Here is a 23,889-nt window from a genome sequence, read left to right as displayed (position 1 = left end):
GAGGAGGAACGGAACCAAATAAATTCCAGAAGAGACAGTACAGCAGCACTTCACAGCAGGCTCCACAGCACTGAAGATGTCACCTAGACAGGGGATGAAACGTCTGCAAATCAACTGAGAACCCCTGAGAATATCTCTGATGTTAGTACATTTTCGGATTTCCTCAGCTCAAAGATTTCCATTAGCTAATAAGATGTGCCTGACCTGTACACTGTCTCTTGCATGCAACACACATAAACACACACACCCTCCCCCACCCTCAACATTCAATGATCAACTGTAAATGCAGAGAATGTGGAGCTTCACCATAGGATTAAAGACACCCCTTGGTTCCAATGAACAATTAAGGAGGAAAAGCTCATTAGAAGAGGAAAAAGCAACCAGAACTCCAGCAGCACTTGTAAGTTACACATTATTATATCCATCAGACAAATCTGAACTTCCTCTTTGCAACAAAAATAAATCAAACCTTTATCAGAGATCTTGCACATATGGATTTTAAGCCAGCATTAGACTCCCAATCTGGAAAGCCTTGTTCAGTAACTGTATGTCCTCAGCTTCACTTCTTTTCCACATTCATCACATTGTGAGTGTTCACATGCCACGGCAAAATGCGAAACTCCAAGGGGAAATCAGCAATCTCTGCCAAGTGACATTTCCTCATGAGAATGTGTATAGGGTATAAGCAGATAGGGAAAGAGTTAAGTTCCAAGTTTTGTGAAACAAGAGGTTCAGCTGAGCATGACTCAGATCAGATAAGAACTTGCAGTTAACACTGGGGTGCTGGAGGCAAGGGTAATGGGTTAACAAGGTGGAAAAGCATTCCTTATGTAGAGCTTTTTAACAATATTGGAAGCATTCAGTATGTAAGGTCAGTTTAACACGGTGAAAAGTATTCATTATGTGAAGCCAGTTAAGGTTAAGAACATTCATTGTGTAACAGCAGATGGCTTACTCTTTGCTATTGTCACTCGCTGATTGTAACGGTAACCCAATCAATATGTATGTTGTCTTAACTGCACGCTTGTCCCTGTAAAATGACTATATAATTCATTAAGAAATTGCTCTTCAAGAGAAGACTGGGAACGCATGCCCGTGCACATGGGTTATCGTTCTCTCTCCCTCCAGGGCCCGGAATAAAGATGAAGGAGGTAAAACTGTACTGTCTCTCTGAGCATTTTGCTTTGACTGAGGTGCTTGGGGGGGGGGGGGGGAGGAGGGAATCATGGTGAAGAAACAGGACGACACTCAGCTACACAGTCACCTTATAGGGACACTACAACTGGCCTCCAAACATTAGGACAAACTGACCAACTGCTGGCTCATGAGCCGGGAACTGTACATGCGAGAGTGGACACAGAGTAATGGCAAAATGAGCCACGAGAGTGATGCCCCTCACTTTCAAGAGCAGAAAAACATTCAATAAAGCTTCCGCCCGAACAATCATTGTGGCAATCTGTACCCATGGACTCTACACCAATGTTGATGAGGAGCGGGGAGTGAGAAGAAAACATGTTTCTCTACTAAAATACAAAAAGCGGCATTCCACTTAGTCAAGGCCATGACTTAGTCACAGCCAAATGACAACTAAGAGTGTTGGAAAAACACGTTAAGGCATATGTAAACTGAATCACTAAGTGCAATAAGACTACTTCTCCATCCGTTTCCAATCTTGTGGCAAACTGCTGTATTGATATCACCTTAGATCATTTGTGAGCTGTTGCAGCTCTCCTCACCTCATCCAATACTCTCACACCAATTGTGTTTTCCAATTAGAATCATCTCCTCTGATTAAAGTTTTCACTTAATTGCTGAGCTAAAAAAAGTCAAGGAAAATTTGATTCATTATCAGATGTAAATGCAGAACATTTTGTAGCACTGATGTTTATAAAATTCTGGAATTCACCTCACAATACATAAGAACAGACAATTTCAGGTGTGCATTCTCATCAGTTACATTATTTTTACATTGCAAACATAGAACACTATGTTGCCGAAACTCTTGGAAAATCCCCCTCCACAGGATTGTGTCATCCTCAGCAATTTAAACTTAAGTAAACAGCTTTTCATAGAATTTAAGAAACATTGTCTCTTGAAAGTTCAAGTGGTTTCACATCAGCACCTAGAGCTTTGCCTGTGGCAAGTGAATGAATAGCTTTACTCGGCTCCTCTATTGTGGTTCAACAGCCAGCTCTTTCCTGACAGGCAGGAATTCAATACAGTCTAGACCTTCCATGTTAACACTTTCTCCCCAGAGTATAACTCAAATTAGTGCTCCATTCATCTTCCCTACTGTCTAAGTGAAATTAGTGACAACCTCCCCTGACTTTGCTTTCAATTAAGCCATTTTCCTCGCTGATGTACCTGTTACTTTCTGATTCCTTTTATTTATGTTTCCTAACATGTGTTGAAGGACATCCAGATTTTCTGGCAAAGTTGTAATCAGTAGTCACTGGCACACCAGTCTCTTGGGCATTGGGCATTACTTTATGTGGGTTTAAGAGCATTCAAAGTCTTCTCACGCAAAGCTCTCTTGTAATTACTGAGTTTGGTATCAATGGTTGTTTCACTGAGATAGATCCTGTCAGTATGTTACTACTCTTGCTTCCTACATTTCAGGCAGTAGCATTGCAGTTGGTGTCTTGAGTCATGTTTCAGTTGGCTTCTGCACCCTTTGCGAGATTATGGACAGTAACTATTCAACCAAGTCATAAAACTGTTGGTTTTTAATCCGGGCAGGTATTCACGCTATGACTGAAGAATCTTCAAAGACTGCACCCTCAGTGGTGTGGCATTTCAACAGCGTCTACATAAACTTCTCTCTCTCTCTTTCAGAGGAGGAGGAGGGCAGTGCCTTAAGATTTGCATGGTGCTAAATCATGACCCTAAAAAGAACACGTGTGACCACAACAATTCCAGCTACTATCAAAGCATGAGCATCATGGAATAAAAATCTGCATGTGACAGTCAGACTGCAGATCCTGGATGAACGCCTCCAGCCCAAATCCCAATTGGTTTCAGAACTAGAAGATCTAGAGTTGACATCATTTTCGCCATCCTACGAGTGCAAAATGAATGCCATGAACAAAACAGACCACTACAGATTGCCTTCACTGACCTCAGTAAGGCATTTAACCACATGAACAGAGATGGACTGTTTGAGTTCCTGGAGAAATTGGTCTGACCAACATACCAGCATGATCTCTTTTCATGAGGACTTCATGGGTAAGGTCAGCTTTGGAGTGCAATGTTGGAAGCCTGCGAGTTAGAAAGTGGGCCCAAACAACATGCTTTGGCATACAGAAGGTTCTGCTATAATGCATGTTTCTTGATGCAAATTGGCTTTAACACGATTGAAGAATTTAGACCATTATTTGCAGAGTGCAAACTTTCCTTAGCTGTATTGGTTATAACACGATTCTGACCCTATTAGCTTAAATGGCGCTGATACTGAGCAATTTTCTTATAACGCGGGATCGCACAAGGACCAAACTATCGCATTATATCAGAGCCAACTGTATTCTTTTCTTTGCAGTTGTCATTTGCCTTACTGTCATCTACAGGTGGTGTCAACTTATGTACCAGAACTGACAATAAGCTGCTCAGTATTGCTCACCTGAGATCCAAGATAAAATGTGCACCAAGTCTTCACCAGAGAATTGCTCTCCACTGATGGTGTTGCACTGACACACCATAACAAGAAACTCCTTCAGCAACAAAGGGAAAGACACACTCACACCTACAAAGAGTTTAGTGTGACCATCAGGAAGACAAATCTCACAGTCCAACATATTGTCCTGTTGCCATCTATCTGCACTCTCAATGAGTCACAAGAGGTTGTTCATAGCTTCATATATCTAGGCTCCACAATCACCAGTAATGTGTCAGTTGATGCCAAAATCAACACACACATTGCAGAAGTTGCAGCTGTTATGTCTAAGCTGAGTGAGTGTGTTTGGAACAACAGCAAACCAGACTGACAGCATCAAACTGCAAGTCTACCAAGCCTGCATCCTCCTACGCTCCTCCCAGGCAGGTCTAGGAAAACATATGCTTAGAAGGAGAAAGGGCTCAACAATTTCGACCTTCTCTATGTCAGACACACATTATTTTCGCCATCCTACGAGTGCAAAATGAATGCCATGAACAAAACAGACCACTACAGATTGCCTTCATTGACCTCAGTAAGGCATTTAACCACATGAACAGAGATGGACTGTTTGAGTTCCTGGAGAAATTGGTCTGACCAACATACCAGCATGATCTCTTTTCATGAGGACTTCATGGGTAAGGTCAGCTTTGGAGTGCAATGTTGGAAGCCTGCGAGTTAGAAAGTGGGCCCAAACAACATGCTTTGGCATACAGAAGGTTCTGCTATAATGCATGTTTCTTGATGCAAATTGGCTTTAACACGATTGAAGAATTTAGACCATTATTTGCAGAGTGCAGACTTTCCTTAGCTGTATTGGTTATAACACGATTCTGACCCTATTAGCTTAAATGGCGCTGTCAGGACAAGATCACCAACTCAGTGGTCTTGCAGTAGATCACTTCCATCAGCAATCACTCACAGCAAACCCAATGTCGTGTGCGTGTCTCAATTTTATTCAGTGGATGAATGACAGCCTTTCAGCCAAAGACCTTCTGTACGGCAAAGCCTCAACTGGGCTAAAACTTTCTGCTACAAGGAGACCTGCTAGTGAGATATGAAATTGGCAGACCCTGATGCTTAGAAATGAGAGGCAGTCACTGACAACCATGACCTCAAGAAGCTCATTGTTTGTAGGGTATTGAAAGAGATGAACAAGCAAGGAAGAGCCGGCTGCAAAAAAGCATTCAAAGAAAACAGTGAATCCTATACCTTCTCCATCAGACAATGTGGCAGGAACTGCCAAACCAGAGTGAAGATTCCTAATACGCAGAGCTGACCAGGACATGGTGCTAACAAGCATCTTACAGGGATGCAGGCTGCCACTGCCTCTTCAAAGAAAACATTAGTGACTTAAAGAGTTACAATCACTGGAGGCTAACCATTCAATACCATTTCCTTCAGATTTCAAACTTAGCTAAGGTGTTCTTTTTCATATTCTCATGCAGCTATCAGTGTACAGTAAAGATAAAGTTTACAGAAGCATGAAATATCAAGCTATTTAAATAACAGAGTCAAGAGTGTGTTGCTGGAAAAGCACAGCAGGTCAGACAACATCTGAGGAGCAGAAGAATCGATGTTTCAGGCACAAGCCCTTCTTCTATTCCTCGGATGCTGCCTGACCTGTTATGCTTTTCCAGCAACACATTCTTGACTCTGATCTCCAGCATCTGCAGTCCTCACTTTCTCCTATTTAAATAACAGTAAAACAGACACAGGTGAACGCGTTCAAGCCACATCTGACAACAACTGCCTCAATATAACTGTTCCTCATGATACACAAATGACAGAATTCAAGTAGTTTTTGACTGCTGTGGGAATGGAGCCCACTCAACAAACAGATCCCAGCGCAACAACAAGATCAAACCTCCACAGAATGAAAACACCGCAGAACAAACGTGTGTTAATTGCCAAAGGGATGGCAGTCCTGAATTGGCCACCTCCAGTTATTTCAGAGACACTGCAGTTAACAAAATTAATCAACATAGATCTCATCTCTACAACACAAGGTGCAATTATTTCGGAAACTCTGTGGCAAATCCAGCACTACGGGGTTAATTTCTTTACATGATTTTCATGTCCAATGGCAAACTGGTGCTTGAACTGACCTTGAACCTGACATGATAATGACTGAAGTGGTACAAATCAAACAAACGACAGTTTCCTTCTTATCTCACGGAAAAATAATATTCGGGCTTGGATCACTTCTGTTAACAATAACATTCACAGTAGCTTGTTGACTTTTAATCAATGCAGGGCATACAAAATACTTAAACAAAAGTCAGATAAAAAAACTAAAATTTAAACTGAACATGCAATTTTAATTGGAACTTAATTATCAATTTTCAGACCCTAGATGGCAAGACTTTGTTTAGCCAGTTATTTAAAGAACAGTTCTTTGCTTAATCTCATAAGCAATACTTTCTTTAAGGAAATCTCTGAACAACACCATGTTAAACTCCTAACCTTAAAGAAGAATAAGAAATTGTGTAAGCTTTAATTTTGGTATTTCATTTAAATTCTAAAGCAAAAAAAAGCATAGCAGAGTACCAGGTAACTGTTGAGGCAAATAAAGAACATTGGATGAAATGCTGAAGTGGATAATGCGGATTTGTAAAGCAGTTATGGAAACATTTTATAGTACTGTATTCAAGTGTAATTGCACACTTGAGTCAATGATAAGCTAGGAAAAAGTACCTAACAGTGAAAGTACATGCCTGATGCTGGCTTGAAGAGAAAAAGACGACAGGCAGACCAAAAGAGAAATGCAGTGAACTCATTCAAAAAATCTGAACCAAGAGAGGAATTGCATTGTTTTGACAAAGAAAAATCTTAAGAGCCATAACATCCCCAACATGTACATAAACAGATAGCATGCTGCAATTTGTAACTTGGCTTCAAAGGCTTCAAATTGCCAACTTCAGTAAGTACATTCTAAACATCATCACTCACTATACAAGTTTACCCCCTTTAAAGCTGTGATATGGTACTGCTGCATTCTAATTTACGATACTAAATGAATGTTAAATTATTTTGAAACCAAACTGATGCTTACTCTGATAATAACAAATCAAATTCTCTCTCTCTCTCTCTCTCTCCTCCTGCAAATACCATATCTGCAGAGGACATTGGCATCATGGCTGTTCACTGAATTTATAGTTCGTCCTTGATTATGTTGAGAAAGGTACTCAATAGTTTACCACTGCCTTCTGGGACAAGTTGAATTTTCTTGCAAAAGCTCTAACGGTCCAATTGAAATGTTGCGTAATTTTCTTTAAACAAGTTTACGTATAAAGTATATCTTTGGAAAGAAATTGTTGCCTCCTGCAGTGTGACAGATCAAGAAACTCACCTGTTCTACTGTCCTGCCATCAGGCACATGGGAAGGATTTTAGTGGCTGATAGACAACCTGTTTGGCCACATTATGAGTACACCTTCTGTAGCCATCAGGTTTTGGACCTGGACTCGAAACCAGAACTTTGTACTCTACCACTGCACCACAAGACCGTTACAAATCATACTTCTTTAGCTGATACAAAAAAAATGCATCACTGATGCCCACGTAGCAAGACATTAGCAGGTGGCATTCAGCAAGTTCTGAATGGTTCTGTCCTTTAGGGTTTTTTTGAAGCCAAGGATTAAAATAATTTTCAGCTAATTCTAATGTAGTACTGAATTTCTGCCGTGTAAATTTTAAAAGAAGCAGCTGTAATTATGTTTATGCAATTGATTACAACTACTCCAAGAAAACTCTCCCCACAAAATATAAATCCCAATCTATTTTGCCCCTCTAGGGCAACTATATAGGTTTCCACAAAAGGCAGAACCAAAATCCGAAGCAATTTTAAAAGTTTGTTCCTTATGTTTGCTCCCCATTTTCTCCCTTTAAAATAAAGACTTTGTAAAAAGTGGACAGTTCAATGATGAGCAATGATTTTAGAATGGATAGACACTGAATGAAACTAAAGACTTGCAGCTATAGGCAGAGCAGGGGAAGTGGGGAGGGATGGGCATTGATCCACAAGAGAGCTAACATGAATTCAACAGAGTCCAAACAAACTAGTAAAAGTTGACTGAAAAATTATTGAGCTTAAGAAGGGCTGATGCCCGAAACGTCGATTTTCCTGTTCCTTTGATGCTGCCTGACCTGCTGTGCTTTTCCAGCAACACATTAAGCTCTGATCTCCAGCATCTGCAGTCCTCACTTTCTCCTCCATGAAAACGTACTGACACAAACAAGTCTTTAACAAACCAAAAACTGGAAGTGTTAGTGATGAATTAGAAGCCCTGTGCAGGAAATTTTCTGCACTACAATCACTGAATATATTTGATTCAGATAAAGCAGTATTTGCCAAAACTTTATTTTATTGAGCAACAGCCTCATAAGGCCTACATTTCAATACACTGAAATGTCATTAGCTCCTACTCACATCTGCTATCAGCATCTGCCTCACTGAAGCAAGATGATACTTTGGAACAGAAATGATTACACACATGCACCCCCAACCCGATCAAAAAGTCACAAAGTACATAACATTAAGATTGGTCTACCAGAGGTAATAAAATCAGCTTTGCCTAGATGCATTGATAGACTAACGTGTGTACTCGATTTCTCAAAAACATCAAGTCAATAAACCTTTCAACCAAAATAAACCTTAAGAAATGAGATTGCCAAAGCCTCGACAAGATCAGGAGTGAGCCCTCCCTCCCAAATGCAGTTGTTTGCCAAAGATAAGCAAAGTCAATAAACTTAGCTATACAAATACATTACTGCGAATGCAGTTAGGCCCCAGTTGTAAAGGTGGATTCCAACATAACATTTGCCTCAATTTTAAAACTGGTTGCATTGTGAACTCTACATTAAGTTCTCCAATTTCAAATAACCTTCCCACCCATCCCCTAACTCCCTTTCCAGTTCCACCTCCTCCCTTCCCTTCCAGCAACCAACCAGATTCATTCCTCCAAACCTTCTTTCCAGCAACCAACCAGAGTCATTCCTCCCATCAACCAATCAGATTGTACCCACCACCTGTATTAACCTATCATTACCTCACAATTCCACCACTCTCCCCACCCACATCCCACCTTGTCTGCAGCTCCCTCCACTTCTGGTCCTGAAAAAGGGTTATACCCAAAATATCAACTTCTCCACCTCCTGATGCTGCCTGGCTTGCTGCGTTCTTCCAGCCTCCTGTTTGTCTACTGTGTTGTGAATGGCAGCAGCCATGTTTGCGTTGAAGTATTCCTGAAATGCACACAGCCTTTTATTTCCTCCTCTCAAAAAAAAATGAAGATAGAAACTGCTAACTTGAGACAAAAGAACCCCATTCATAACTTTACAGTTCTCAAATTATATTAAGATGATTTGAAATAAAATGGGAAGGGGGTCATTTTAAACAGCCAACAATTCATATGCTCATATGAAGTCCTTTGCCAATACACCTTAGGCATTTTGCTCTATGTTAGAAAATAGTCTTAATTCTTGATGCTCCCCCTCGATCCCCATAACATTCAAACTACAGTGGACACGCCTCCTTGTCATCTCTCCCACTTTGCACTGTAAATATCATGGTTAACTGCGATACACCAATGAGAAACAGCATAATCTCAGCAAGTGATGCAATATCACATGATCTTGCCCTTTCTTGCAGCCTCATGGCAAGACAAAGACATAGTAAAATGTTTCTGAAATTAATTTTAATCGTCTCTTTACCTCAGCATTCTCCAAGTATCCTTTAGCGGCACAATAACACTGAAAATATTACCTGGTAGCAGCAAGTGTAGGATCAAATATGGTAGGATTTCTTTCATAACCAAAAATAAGTAAAGCAGTTTGCCGGTTCCAATCGTGCATAAGTGTGATGAAACTGGCAAAGGTTTCAGAAATATTGCACAGCATCTGACCTGACTATGAAGACAAGCAGTGAGTAGGTCAGTGTCCTACTGTTTGCAACAGGAGCTGTGAAGACAGTATCTTAACCAAACAAGCATGTGGAGATTCAAATGCTATAAGGAGGTTTAAAAAATAGTAACTATAATGTGATACCATAGCATTGCCTAGCAGTCCAAATTTAATAATCATACACTGCGAAAAGAGGAACATATCGGTAATTTGACAAACTACTGTTCAGACATGCAAACAGAGATTGTGACAGCTTAAAAGAATGTATCAGGTCAGATTTCACACTATCCTACAGTGTGAAAACAGGCTATTTCAGCCCAACAAGTCCACACGCAACCCTCTGAAGAGTAACCCACCCAGACCAATTCCCCTACATTTCCCTCTGACTAATGCACCTCACACTATAGGCAATTTAGCATGGCCAATTCATCTGATCTACACATCTTTGGACTATGGGAGGAAACCGGAGCACCCAGGGGAAACCCACGCAGACACAGGGAGAATATGCAAACTCCACACGGACAGTGGCACAAGGTGGGAATCGAACCCAGGTCCCTAGCGCTGAGACAGCAGCGCTAACCACTGAGCCACCATACCGCCAAGTGTTTGCTGTTGGATTCTCAGATGAAACATTGTCTGACCACTTGTAGTTAAGAGATTATATAAATTTAACAGAAGTCATTCAATCAAGCAGACAAGGTGAGGTCAAGATGTAAAAATCGATAAATGATCAGGGTAACATGGAGTATCACACTTCAACAAGTTGGCTGTTTTTAACGAGATGTTCAGCACAAAAGCAAAGAGGAAGAAATTACCCCGGCTAACTGTCGCTGAGTAAAAACACAGGTGAGTAGTGACTGGCCAAAGAGGATGAACATCATTTTTACATGATTTGGAGATGATGGTGTTGGACTGGGGTGGACAAAGTTAAAAATCACACAACACCAGGTTATAGTCCAACAGGTTTATTTGGAAGCACTAGCTTTCAGAGCGCTGCTCCTTCATCAGGTGGTTGTGGAGTTTAAGATCGTAAGACAGAATTTACAGCAAAAGTAAACTGTCACACTGTAAACCTCTGCTGTAAATTCTGTGTCTTACAATCTTATACTCCACAACCACCTGATGAAGGAGCAGCGCTCCAAAGGCTAGTGCTTCCAAATAAACCTGTTGGACTATAACCTGGTGTTGTGTGATTTTTAACATCATTTTTACAAGAAAGATAACTTCAGAGTTTCACAGCCAGGCCAAAGGTGTGCAGGTTAGGTGGATTGGCCATGCTAAATTGCCCATAGTGTGAGTTGCTTAGTGTCCAGGATTGTGATGGCTAGGTGGATTAGCCTTGGTTAATGGGGGAGTTACGGAAAATAGAATGGGCTGCTTTTTGGAAGGTTGGTACAGACTCGATGGGCTGAAAGGACTCTATCTGCACTACAGGGAATCCATGATTCCATGAAGCTCTCTCTCTCAGCAAGAGGCTGGTACAGTATAAGTAGAAAGAGAAGACCTCAAAAGATCTTGAGATCCATGAAATAGAGGACATCACTGATATGGAGACCCCTTTCCTGAGAAAGATTTAGAGACCAAGCAGAAGCTACAGAAGAAACAAGACATACTTTAACTTAGACACGTGTATGGAGTTTAGGTTTTTTCCGGAAAGTGAACCACAGTTGGAGAAAAGTTCTCTTCAGTGATTTCAAACCAAAATGGGCCAGGAGATATGGAAGTCAAGGTCACACAACAACAGAATTCAACCTTTCAATATAAATAGAGAAAGCACAGAGCTTAAGCATACACCTCATCTGCAGAATAAAGGAACTGGAAAGCCAAGAAAATGAGTCAAAAAATTTCAGAGGTGAATTGCCACAGTTGTTCATTGACTCAAAGCTGGAGACAACATACACACATTTCTCTGTTTTCTAAAACAAAGCCGGTGTGTCTTTTTTTTCCCCAGAAATGTTACAAATTGACTCTTGCCAAAGGTAAAGAAGGAAACAGGGGGTTCATGCACCTGTAAAAGGACCAAAAAGCTGATGCTTGAGGGCAGCTGCAGTAGCAAAACCCAACAGACCTACCAGAACCTGCTCAAATCTAATGCAAAGCAGGTGAGCACAAAGCTCATATAATCATTTGTGGTCAAGACATAGAATAATTATGAAAATGTTAAATCTTCATGAAAATGGGTACCAAGTTTGTTTTTGGTAATTACCTCGTGATGAAGAGTCTAAGTTGTTCAAACTCTTCATTGCATAGTTTGGGAGATTTTGTTTCAACAGATGAGCCTTCAACATCACATCAGCATTAGAAATCTTTCAGGGACCACGGCAAGTGTCTATTGAAGACTGGAGGGAGTTATATATCCTGATCCATGGGTCTACTCAGAACATGACACTGGAGTGGAGTGTGAACTATGCATCAGTGTTTACAGGAATGCAATGATGATCAAGCTCCTTTGGCCTAATGTGGATGCATCCAGTGTCAGAGTTGACAAAGAAGATGAGAGCAATCAAGGACATTCCACCTCCTCATATCTTGACTGAACTCCAGATATTTGTGGGATTGATAAACCAAGTCATCAATGAGCCATAATGTCAGCTATTAGAATGCAGCGATACATTAAGGAGAAAAGGGTAACTAGGGGGAGAATAGGGCCCCTCAAAGATCAGCAAGATAGCCTTTGTTTGAAGCCGCAGGAGATACGGGAGATATTAAATGAGTATTTTGCATCAGTATATACTGTGAAGAAGAACATGGAAGATATAGAATGTGGGGAAATAAATTATGACATCTTGAAAAATGTCCATATTAAAGAGGAGGTGGTGCTGGATGTCTTGAAACGTACAGAAGTGGATAAATCTCCAGGGACCTGATCAAGTGTACCTGAGAACTCTGTGGGAAGCTAAGCAAGTGATTGCTGGGCCCGTTGCTGAGATATTTGTATCATCGATAGTCACAGGTGAGTTGTCGGAAGACTGGAGGTTGGCTAACGTGGTGCCACTATTTAGGAATTTGGTAAGGAAAAGCCAGGGAACTATAGACCAGTGAGCCAGACATTGGTGGTGGGCAGGTTGTTGGAGAGAATCCTAAGGGACAGGATGTAAATGTATTTGGAAAGGCACAGTCTGATTAGGGATACTCAGCATGGCTTTGTGCATGGAAAAGCATGACTCACAAACTTGATTGAATTTTTTTAAAGAAGTAACAAAGAGGATTGATGAGGGCAGAACGGTGAAAGTGAACTATATGGACTTCAGTAAGGCGTTTGACAAGGTTCCCCATGGTAGACTGGTTAGTCATGTTAGATCACATGGAATACAGGGAGAACTAGCCATTTGGATACAGAACTGGCTCAAACATAGAAGCCAGAGATTGGTGGTGGAGGATTGCTTTTCAGACTGGAGGCCTGTGACTAGTGGAGTGCCACAACGATCAGTGCTGGGTCCACTACTTTTCATCATTTATATAAATGATTGTGATGTAAACATAAGAGATATAGTTAGTCCATTTGCAGATGATACCAAAATTGGAGTTGCAATGGACAGTGCAGAAGGTTACCTCAGATTACAACAGGACCTTGATTAGATGGACCAATGGGCTGAGGAGTGGCAGATGGAGTTTAATTTAGGTAAATGCAAGGTGCTGCATTTTGGAAAAACAAATCATAGCAGGACTTATATACTTAATGGTAAGGTCCTAGGGAGTGTTGTTGAGCAAAGAGACCTTGGAGTACAGGTTCATAGTTCTTTGAAAATAGTGTCACAGGAAGATACGATAGTGAAGAAGGCATTGGTATGCTTTCCTTTATTGGTCAGAGCTTTGAATACAAGAGTTGGGAGGTCATGTTGCAGTTGCATAGTACACTTGTTAGGTTACTTTTGGAATATTGCATGCAATTCTGGTCTCCTTCCTATCAGAAGGATGTTGTGAAACTTGAAAGGGTTCAGAAAGGACTTACAAGGATGTTGCCAAGGTTGGAAGGTTTGAGCTATCAGGAGAGGCTGAATAGGCTGGCGCTATTTTCCCTAGGGCGTTAGAGGCTGAGTGGTGACATTATAGAGGTTTGTAAAATCATGAGGGGCATGGATAGGATAAACAGACAAGTTGTTTTCCCTGGGGTGTGGGAGTCCTTAACTGGAGGACATTGGTTTAGGGTGAGAGGGGAAAGATATAAAAGGGAACTAAGGGGCAACGTTTTCACACAGCGGGTGATGAGTGTATGGAATAAACTGCCAGAGGAAGTGGTGGAGGCTGGTACAATTACAGCATTTAAAAGGCATTTGGATGGGTATATGAATAGGAAGGGTTTAGAGGAATATGGGCCAAGTGCTGGCAAATGGGACTAGATTAGTTTCGGATATCTGGTCGGCGTGGACGAGTTGGACAGAAAGGCCTGTTTCTGTGCTGTATATCTCTATGACTCTATAATACAAACTGCTAGGAAGAAGCACAACATAGGTCCTTTGGAGAAACTCAGATGTTGACATCACCCAATATTTTAGCTCAATATGACACAAGACTATCCATCATAATTGCTGCAAATCAATTTTCTACAGAAATGGGAGGTGTACTCTTTCAGATAAAGATGAATGGAAAGTGTAGATCAATTTATTACACATGACAGACCCTGAACAGTGATAAGGAAAGACTGATTAGATGCTACACAAACTTGTGAAAGTTCAGCAGATTATGTTATTGGTCTTTAATTCAAGATGGAGATGACCAAAAACCCTTAACATTGCAAGGAGTTGACAAAAGTACCATCATAAGTACAATGATTCAGATTGAAGATAATATGATTTGATGCAAACTCAGGGTATGTTCTAGGAAAACAGCAGATGCTTTGTCACATATTCTCATGGCCAGGCCTGAATAAGGTGATGTAATTTTCGTTAAAGTGGTGGAATCTTTTACATCAAAGAAACTTCCAGCAATAATTCAGCAGCTAAATGAAATCAGAGATGGACAGAAATCTAATAAAGAGTATGTTCAGGTCAGACAATACTGTGCCAACGCATTCTCAGACAGTATCATGAGTTCAGTGCGGTGAATGTTTACTTCTTATAACGAGAGGTCACTTATTGAGAGTCCTCTGAATATCACCAACTGTACAGAGGACATCGGAGTATCAGAAAACATCAAGCCAAAGCAACATATTCTTTTGGTGGCCAAGTCATAAATTATTGGAAGAGATTATATCAGGCTGTATTACTTGTATCATTTATTGGCAGGAGACAGGAGTACCATTGATATTACCATAGGAACGTCATGGGATGGACCCCTTGGAATACAGGTACAATGATCGAATAGATGGAAATCAAGGAACTGCAGAGCACACACTGTCCAATAATTACATCGCTCAATGAGATCTTTGCAACATATGAAATCCCAGTGGCCACAGATTGCCACTGAGTACTGTAAAGAGTTCACAGCATCCTATGGATATACCTAAACTACAAGCTTACCCTCAAGCCAATGGAGAAGCTGACTGAGGAGGGTAAGAGCGAAGAGTGAAGAAGAACGATAACGTTTAACTTGGACTTCTGAGGTATCATTCAACTCACTCCAAAATAGTTTAGCTTCATGTCAACTCTTCATGGAAAGACCGAGAATCCATGCAGTACTATGGGACAAAGTGCACAAGTTTCACATGATCTAATATCACTGATCTTATACACTCTTGCAGCCTCATGGCAAGATGAAGCTTGTTCTATGTTTCTCAAATAACGTTAATGTTTTCTTTACCTCAGCAAAGTCTTTAAATATTCTTTAACAGAAGACCAAAACTATCAGAAGATGGATCCTAGCATAACTAACTTTGCCTCATTCTCCTTCAACTAACTATGTAGCGAATGGCAGCAGCTGTGCTTGCACTAAAGCATTCCTGAAGTCCACGCACATTCTTTTACCCCCTCATAGAAATGGCAGAAATTCAAAGAAACAAAACCCCATTCATAATTTTACAGTTCTAAAATTATGCTAAGAGGATTTGGAAAAAAACGATGGGGAGTGAGGTTATGGTTCATGTAAACAATAGTAACCGCGTGTGCGCGGGAGAGAAACTTGAAGCCGGAGTGCACACGTTCACACACAAAACTGACATTTGAGAGGCAGAAGAAAAAGTCCTTTTAAAGAGCAAGGACTTGGAAGGCGGTGTGCTAAAGTCGCTCAGCCGGTGCACCTTACAGTACGCTTTCTCCCGCTGCCCTCCTCGTGCCTCTAATCTGCGCAATGTATGTTAAAAGGTCAAGTCCTCATCCCTTTCCCTCCCTATCCTCAGTTCACCTCCCCTACCAACCGAAAAACGCCGGGACACTTGTTTGAGACTCTTCCCACCCACTATATTAGACCGATGATGAGATTATGCTTCCGCTAAGAATCCATGTCCTTTTGCAATTTAAATAATGCGGTGCTTAAAATAACTATCGCTCCCCTGTCGCTGGAGGGAGAAAGCCAGGGAAGAGAAAGCTTGCTCCGCTTGAGGTTTGCGCGGCGCGAGTGAGCACGAGCCGCTGGCCCGGATCCGCGAGCCGGACCCAGCGTTCTATCCGCGTCACGTTCCACGCCGCTCTGCAACAGCGGCTGCAAAAGGATACACTGTATCCCAACTAATGGATACACAGAGAGAGCAACTAATGGATACATTGAGGGAGAACCCAGCCGGGACTCCCCGAACAACTCGGCACAACACCCCATATGCCATCGCTGCGCACTGCCAATGAAAACCTGCTACAAATTATTAAAGCCCACAGGCAGGATACAAAATAACACCGCTGGCAATGCTTAAATAGAAATCCTGATGCATATTCAACACTGCAGCCGCCCCTCAACTTTTGCAAAGAAAAACCTCGCTTCTTCCCCACCCCCCCAAACACACCCCATGCCGTTTCCCCGCTCTGTTCTCCACCCCCCATTGCGCTCTCACTCATATCACACACAAGCTTTTGGCGCCATATTAATGACGTACTATATTATTTCCATCATCAGCGACCTTCGGAATCAAATTGCTGAACTAAAAAAAACCCCTTTGCAGGCCAAACTCGGCCAACAACGGAAAAGACATCAAAAGCTTGACGATTTTTTTAAATCGCCAGATCTCCTCCTTTGCTTCCTCTTTCCTCCGTACTGTACTCCCCATCGTCCTGCTTTCCTTTCCTTCACAATTATTTACAACCCCCCCCCCCCATAACGAGCCCAAAACGCTTAAAAAGTATTGAAAGAGGACAGTACCTGCTGTAATATTTTTGTGTGTGTTTGTATTTGTTTTTTTTTGCTTTAAAGCTGGTCTGTTGAGGTGAGACTGGATGGAAATGAAGATTTTTTTTGAATGTGGAGTTGAAGCAGCTGCAGTAGCAGATTGTGGCTCCCTCTATCTCTCTTTCTCGCTCCCTCTTTCACATATGCACTGACTGACGTTGGTCCTTATGGTGGAGTTGGTTGGGTGAAGGAAGGATTTTGTCTTCGCTTTCTGTTAGTCCACACTTGCTGCCAGACGAGGGAGCAGTCTCATGTCTTGTCAACAGCATTACTGTAAGTCTCCTTTGCAACCTTGCTTTCGTTTTCCCAAACAAAATTCTAAAGCTCGATGCCTTGTTTAACGAACGAATTTCAAAAATACACTCAGGAAGGAGGGTGATTTTAAAATGAAACAGTTCCGTTTATACTAAGTACAAACGAAGAAATTTGCATTAATGCCATTCACAATGCATTTTTCAACATTAATTGCTTTTCACCAAACGCTAAGTGAGATCAGGAGTTTAATTGTTCAGTGCCCTAGCTTTCCTGCATGTTGAAAGGCATAGTCAGTAAGGATTACATTCTGTGCAAATCTCGCAAAATGTTAGAAAAAATCGTGAAGTACGAATTTGTGGCCAGAAAATGTGCTGTGTATGAAAGAAGAGCAATGACGGTAATGTGGGTTTTTTTCACTGTCACTGGCAGTACTGTCCAGGTTAAGTTGGAGGACGTGACATTGTTGAGAAGGAGGGAAATACAGGTATTGTATTGCATCGGATGAGGGAAGAGGAAATGTTGGCATAAACATAATGTGGCGGTGCCGGTGTTGGACTGGGGTGGATACAGTTAAAAATCACGCAACACCAGGTTATAGTCCAACAGGTTTACTTGGAAGCACTAGCTTTTTGAGCGCTGCTCCTTCATCAGGTAGCTAGTGGAGCAGGATCATAGGACACAGAATTTATAACAAAAGAGCATTGTGTTGTACAACTGATGTGATATATTGAACAAACCTAGATTGCAATCAAGTCTTTCATCTTCTGGAATGGATTGCAGGTTTCGATTCATTAATATGTAAATCTCAGAACTTCTTTCAAGTCACATTCCCTAGATAACTTAAGGTTTTATTTTAAAAAGTGACATCTCAGCTCAGACAGTGCATTAAAGGTGTGACCTTAGAGTCTATGTATTCCAATCTAGAGTCAGACTGGTTCTGTTTCCAAAGAGGGAATTTATAAAATATCACATGGATTCACTGCTTTCAGATTGTGTGTTTTTTGAACAAAATCGAATGTTATCTGCAAATACAATTCTGCGAATGCAATCCACCTCAGACTTGTATGTGTGTGTGCATGCATGTGAGGGAGACAGAGTGAGAGTGTGTGTGGGAGAGAAGGAGACAGTGTGAATGCTTGTGTGTGTGCATATGAGAGCATGTGTGCATGTTTGATAGAGTGTGTTCATGAGTGTGATGGAGTGTATGCCTGTGAGGGGGTGTGCAATGTGGGGGGAGTGTGTGTGTGCCTGAGAGTCTGCGTGTGTGTGTGTGAGAGAGAGAGAGAGAGCGCGTGTTTAAACATTGTGGGGTCACCTGTAGTGTGACATGAACCCAAGATCCAGGATGGCCTCAACCTGGAAGACCTGAATGTCCCTGATCTTGGGGTTACCGTCCTCCAAGGCAGACTTCGGGATACGCAACAATGCAGAGTGGTCGAGCATAGACTGATAGCCAAGCTCGGTACCCATGAGGATGGCCTCAATCAGGATCTTGGATTCATGTCACACCACAAGTGACCCCATAACACTTATACACTCTCTCTCTAGGGTGTAGGTTTGCTCAATGAGCTGTAGGTTTGATATCCAGATGTTTCATTACCTGGCTAGGTAACATCATCAGTGGCGACCTCCAAGTGAAGCGAAGCTGTTGTCTCCTGCTTTGTATTTATATGTTTGTCCTGGATGGGGTCCTTGGGATTTGTAGTGATGTAATTTCCTGTTCGTTTTCTGAGGGGTTGATAGATGATATCTAGATCTATGTGTTTACCTCAACCTGAGCTACAAACCTTGCACTCTCTCTCTCACACACACACACAAACATACACACTCTAACATACTCGTGTAGACCCTCTCTCACACACACTGTCTCTCAGGATACACACACACTCCCCCCACACTCATGCACACACCCTGTCATAGGTATGTAATGCATCACACTCACAGTCACACACACTATCAAGCACATGTGCGTGCACACACTCTCCCTCTCTCTCACACACACACACACACACAAACATATATATATATATACACACTCTCTCTCTCACCTGCATGCACACACACAGAAGTCTATGGCATGAATTTGCATTTGCAGAATTGTGTTTGTAGATACATTCTATTTTGTTCAAAAAACACAATCTGTAGGCAATTAATCCATGTGACATTTTATAAAATTCCTTCTTGGGAAATATAACCAGTTTGACTCAAAATTGGAATACATACAGATTTTAATATCACATCTTTAATGCATTGTCTGAGCTAAGTTATCTGGGGACTGTGACTTGAAAGAGATTTACGTATTAATGAGTCAAAACCTGCAACCCATTCTAAAAGGTGAAAGACTTTACAGCAATCTAGGTTTGTACAATATATGGCATCAGTTGTATGACACTATGACCTTTTGCTATAAATTCTGTGACCTATGATCCTGCTGCACTAGCTACATGAAGAAGGTTAAAAATCACAACGCCAGGTTATAGGACTATAACCTGGTTTTGTGTGATTTTTAACTTTATCCACCCCAGTCCAATACCAGCTCCTCCAAATCATATCTACCTGAAGAAGCATAACTCCAAAAGTTTGTACTTCCAAATAAACCTGTTGAACAGTAACCTGCTGTTGCATGATTTTTAGCTTCGGCATAAACGTAGAAAATGCTGGAGAAACTCAGCACTTCTTGCTAGCATCTGCGGAGAGCAAGACAGAGTTAATGTTTCGATTCCACTAAGACCCTTCTTCGAAACTCTAGATTTGCTGAACCGGAGTATTCAGCTTATATTAAAGAGAATATTTGCGTTTCACTTCAAACAGGCAGGTTTGGTTTTGCTGAAGTCGGGAGAGATCTTCAGATTTGGCAGCAGGTTAAATGGGAAATTGCTGGCTTTAGAGTGAGCCGGTGTTCTCAATGTTTAACAACACGAGGAAAAGTGGAAATCCCGACCCCGTCAACATATGCAGAGAGAACAGTTTGAAGATCAAGTTGGTGAAATAGAAGCGGTACTGCCTCGTAACAGCAAAAATGAAATAAAGAACTGCAGGTGCTGAAGGTCTGCAACAGAAACAGCAGGTCTGGCCAATTTGTAGGAAGAAAGCAGAGTTAATGTTTCGAGTCTGGTGACTCTTCATCAGAACCGATAGTAGCTAGGAAAAAGTGGTATTACGTTGGGGAAGGATGGGAGGAGGGGAGCACTGGAGGTGAGCAGAATGGACCAAATGAGAGAGAAAGAGAGATATGAAAGGAGTCAGTAAACAAGGGGATTATGGACACCAGGCCTGGACAAAAGAGAAATGAAGCAGATTAAATGACAATGAGAGCTCAAGGTAGCAGAGAATGGGTAGTCTGTGCTGAAGGAGGTAAAAACAATGACTGTAGATGCTGGAAACCAGATTATGGATTAGAGTGGTGCTGGAAAAGCACAGCAGTTCAGACAGCATCCGAGAAGCAGGAAAATCAACGTTTCAGGCAAAAGCCCTTCATCAGGAATACAGGCAGAGTGCATGAAGGGTGGAGAGATAAATGAGAGGAGGGTGGGGGTGGGAAGAAAGTAGCATAGAGTAGTGGAGGTGGGGATAAAGGTAATAGGTCAGGGAGGAGGGTGGGGGAAGGTAGCAAAGAGTACAGTGGGTGAATGGGGGTGGAATGAAGGTGATCGAGTCTGTTTCAGGACATGGTTGAAGAGCTTCAGGGCAGAGGAAATGACCTGGGAGTTGCAGTGGGAGAGGGACTCCGAGATTCTTGTAGAGAGAGGAGGAAAACTTCTTCAAGGCAGACATCCTTGCAAGAGGATTCGCAATAGGGTCAAAATCAACGAGGTAAAAACAATGACTGCAGATGCTGGAAACCAGATTATGGATTAGTGGTGCTGGAAAAGCACAGCAGTTCAGGCAGCATCCAAGCAGCAGGAAAATCAACATTTCAGGCAAAAACCCTTCATCAGGAATACAGGCAGAGTGCCTGAAGGGTGGAGAGATAAATGAGAGGAGGGTGGGGGTTTTCCTGCTCCTTGGATGCTGCCTGAACTGCTGTGCTTTTCGTGTCCTCTCTACAAGAATCTCAGGGAGTCCCTCTCCCACTGCAACTCCCAGGTCATTTCCTCTGCCCTGAAGCTCTTCAACTATGTCCTGAAACAGACTCGATCACCTTCATTCCACCCCCATTCACCCATTGTACTCTTTGCTACCTTCCCCTACCCTCCTATCACCTTCATCCCCACCTCCACTACTCTATGCTACTTTCTCCTCACCCCCACCCTCCTCTCATTTATCTCTCCACCCTTCAGGCACTCTGCCTGTATTCCTGATGAAGGGCTTTTGCCCAAAACGTTGATTTTTCTGCTCCTCAGATGCTGCCTGAACTGCTGTGCTTTTCCAGCACCACTCTAATCCATAGTCTGGTTTCCAGCATCTGCAGTCATTGTTTTTACCTCGTTGATTTTGACCCTATTGCGAATCCTCTTGCAAGGATGTCTGCCTTGAAGAAGTTTTCCTCCTCTCTCTACAAATCATGTCACAGAGCATAGAGATCCATGTCAGACCTGGGTGTGCGATTGCGTACAAATAGTGGAAGAATGGAACAGGTTCCATGATTAGATTCCCTACAGTGTGGAAACAGGCCCTTCGGCCCAACCAATCCTCCGAAGAGTAACCCACCCAGTCCCGTTTCCCTCTGATTAATGCACCCAACACTATGGGCAATTTAGCATGGCCAATTCACCTGGCCTGCGGGGGGATACCCACACAGACACAGGGAGAATATGCAAACTTCACACAGATAGTCACCCAAGGCTGGAATTGAACCTGGGATGCTGGTGCTGTTAAGGCAGCAGTGCTAACCACTGAGCCACCATGCTGCTCCTCAGCCCTAGAAGATGCAGGGTCCCCAAATTGAAATAAGATGCTGTTCTTCAAACTTGCAGTGAGAATTGCTGAAACACTGCAGCAGGCCTGTGGCAGAAATATTTGTGTGGGGCCATGGTGGTGTGTTGAAGTGGCTGACAACTGAAAATTGTGGGTCGTTTTCATGTCTTTCTCTCTGAGCTCCATCTCCACCTGTCTGCTCACCTCTTCCTTCCACTTCGTCATCAGCATAAATACCACCTTTTCCTAGCTGCTATCAGTCCTGATGAATAGTCACTGGACTCAAAACATTAATTTTGCTTTCTTCCCACAGCTGTGGCCAGCCCTACTGAGTTAGATCAGAGAGATGTACAGCATAGAAACAGACCGTTTGGTCGTCCACGCCAACCAGATATCCTAACATAATCTAGTCTCATTTGCCAGCACTTGGCCCATATACCTCTAAACACTTCCTATTCATATATCTATCCAGATGCCTTTTAAATGCTGTAATTGTACCTGCCTCCACCACTCCCTCTGGCAGATCACTCCATATATGCACCACCCTCTGTGTGAAAAAGTTGCCCCTTAAGTCCCTTTTAAATCTTTCCCCTCTCACCCTAAACCCATGCCCTCTAGTTCTGGACTCCCCACCCCAGGGAAAAGACCTTATCTATTTATCCTATCCATGTCCCTCATGATTATATAAACATCTATAAGGTCACCCCTCAGCCTCTGACGCTCCAGGGAAAACAGTCCCAGCCTATTCAACCTTCCTCTATAGCTCAAACCCTCCAACCTTAGCAACATCCTTGTAAATATTTTCTGAACTCTTTCAGGTTTCACAACATCCTTCCAGTAGGAAGGAGCCCAGAATTGCACACAATATTCCAACAGTGGCCTAACCAATGTCCTGTACAGCCGCAACATGACCTCCCAACTCCTGTACTCAATACTCTGACCAATAAAGGAAAGCATACCAAACGCCTTCTTAACTATCCTATCTACCTGTGACTCTACTTTTAAAGAACTATGAACCTGTAGTCCAAGGTCTCTTTGCTCAACAACACTCCCTAGGACCTTACCATTAAGTGCATAAGTCCTGCAATGATTTGTTTTTCCAAAATGCAGCACCTCACAATTATCTAAATTAAACTCCATCTGCCACTTTTCAGCCCATTGGTCCATCTAGTCAAGATACCATTGTAAACTAAGGTAACCTTCTGCGCTGTCGATTGCAACTCCAATTTTGGTGTCGTCTGCAAACGTACTAACTATATCTCCTATGTTTACATCAAAATCATTTATATAAATGATGAAAAGTAATGGACTAGCGGCGATCCTTGTTGCACACCACTGGTCACAGGCATTCAGTCTGAAAAGCAACCCTCCAACATCACCCTCTGCCTTCTACCTTCGAGCCAGTTCTGTATCCAAATGACTAGTTGTCCCTGTATTCTATGTGATCTAACATTGCTAACCAGTCTCCCATGGGGAACCTTGTCAAACACCTTACTGAAGTCAACATAGATCACGTCCACCGCTCTCTTCAAAAAACTCAATCAAGTTTGTGAGTCATGATCTCCCACACAGAAAGCCATGCTGACTGTCCCTAATCAACCCAACAATTTCTGGGATTTTTTGTATCATTACACCTTATTGATTTGACATTCTCAACATGTACAAAAGAAAGCATTACCACTGTCTGTTTCTCCAAAATAAAGTTGAACAGTTTAATATCAAACATTTAGTTCTCAATGTTTCATTGTTTTCAATTTGTTTTGAATGTGTCTCAGACCAGAGGGCACAAATTTAAGGTGAGGAGTACACGGTTTAAAGAAGACCTGAAAAAAATCATCTTCACCCAGAGAGTGATAGAAATATGACATCTGTTGCCTGAGAGGGTCGTGGAGGAAGGTACTCTCACAACATTTAAGAAGCACCTGGATGAGCACTTAAAATGCTGGGACAAGTGCTGGTAAATGGGATTAGTGT

At 42.1% G+C, this 23,889-nt stretch overlaps 1 protein-coding gene and 1 long non-coding RNA gene across 4 annotated transcripts in view; one reads left to right on the top strand and one right to left on the bottom strand.

Moving 5' to 3' along the window:
- The window catches only part of jade1 (jade family PHD finger 1), a 236,705-nt gene that overhangs the window by 125,368 nt on the left and 87,448 nt on the right, over nucleotides 1–23,889 (bottom strand). The window contains exon 1 of one of the 3 annotated variants that reach the window (XM_043674201.2): nucleotides 16,777–17,066. The exons of 1 other annotated variant lie outside the window; for it this stretch is intronic. The gene's annotated coding sequence lies outside the window, so the exon portion shown is untranslated. Of the gene's footprint in view, nucleotides 1–15,011; nucleotides 15,048–16,776; nucleotides 17,067–23,889 lie in introns of those variants that run through there. One more of the 3 variants, XM_087980045.1, reaches the window with a different exon arrangement.
- Nucleotides 16,983–23,889, top strand: part of LOC122539403 (uncharacterized) — a 44,591-nt gene continuing 37,684 nt past the window's right edge. The window contains exon 1 of the long non-coding RNA XR_006309071.2: nucleotides 16,983–17,076. This is a non-coding gene — a long non-coding RNA (uncharacterized LOC122539403). The remainder of the gene's footprint in view (nucleotides 17,077–23,889) is intronic.

This window comes from Chiloscyllium plagiosum, unplaced genomic scaffold (genome assembly GCF_037043375.1).
Source record: "Chiloscyllium plagiosum isolate Xiang-an unplaced genomic scaffold, Cpla_swu_hap1 HiC_scaffold_36, whole genome shotgun sequence".
Taxonomy (NCBI): domain Eukaryota; kingdom Metazoa; phylum Chordata; class Chondrichthyes; order Orectolobiformes; family Hemiscylliidae; genus Chiloscyllium; species Chiloscyllium plagiosum.
The sequence above is the reverse complement of the archived record's forward strand: the minus strand, read 5'-3'. Positions and strand labels throughout refer to the sequence as shown.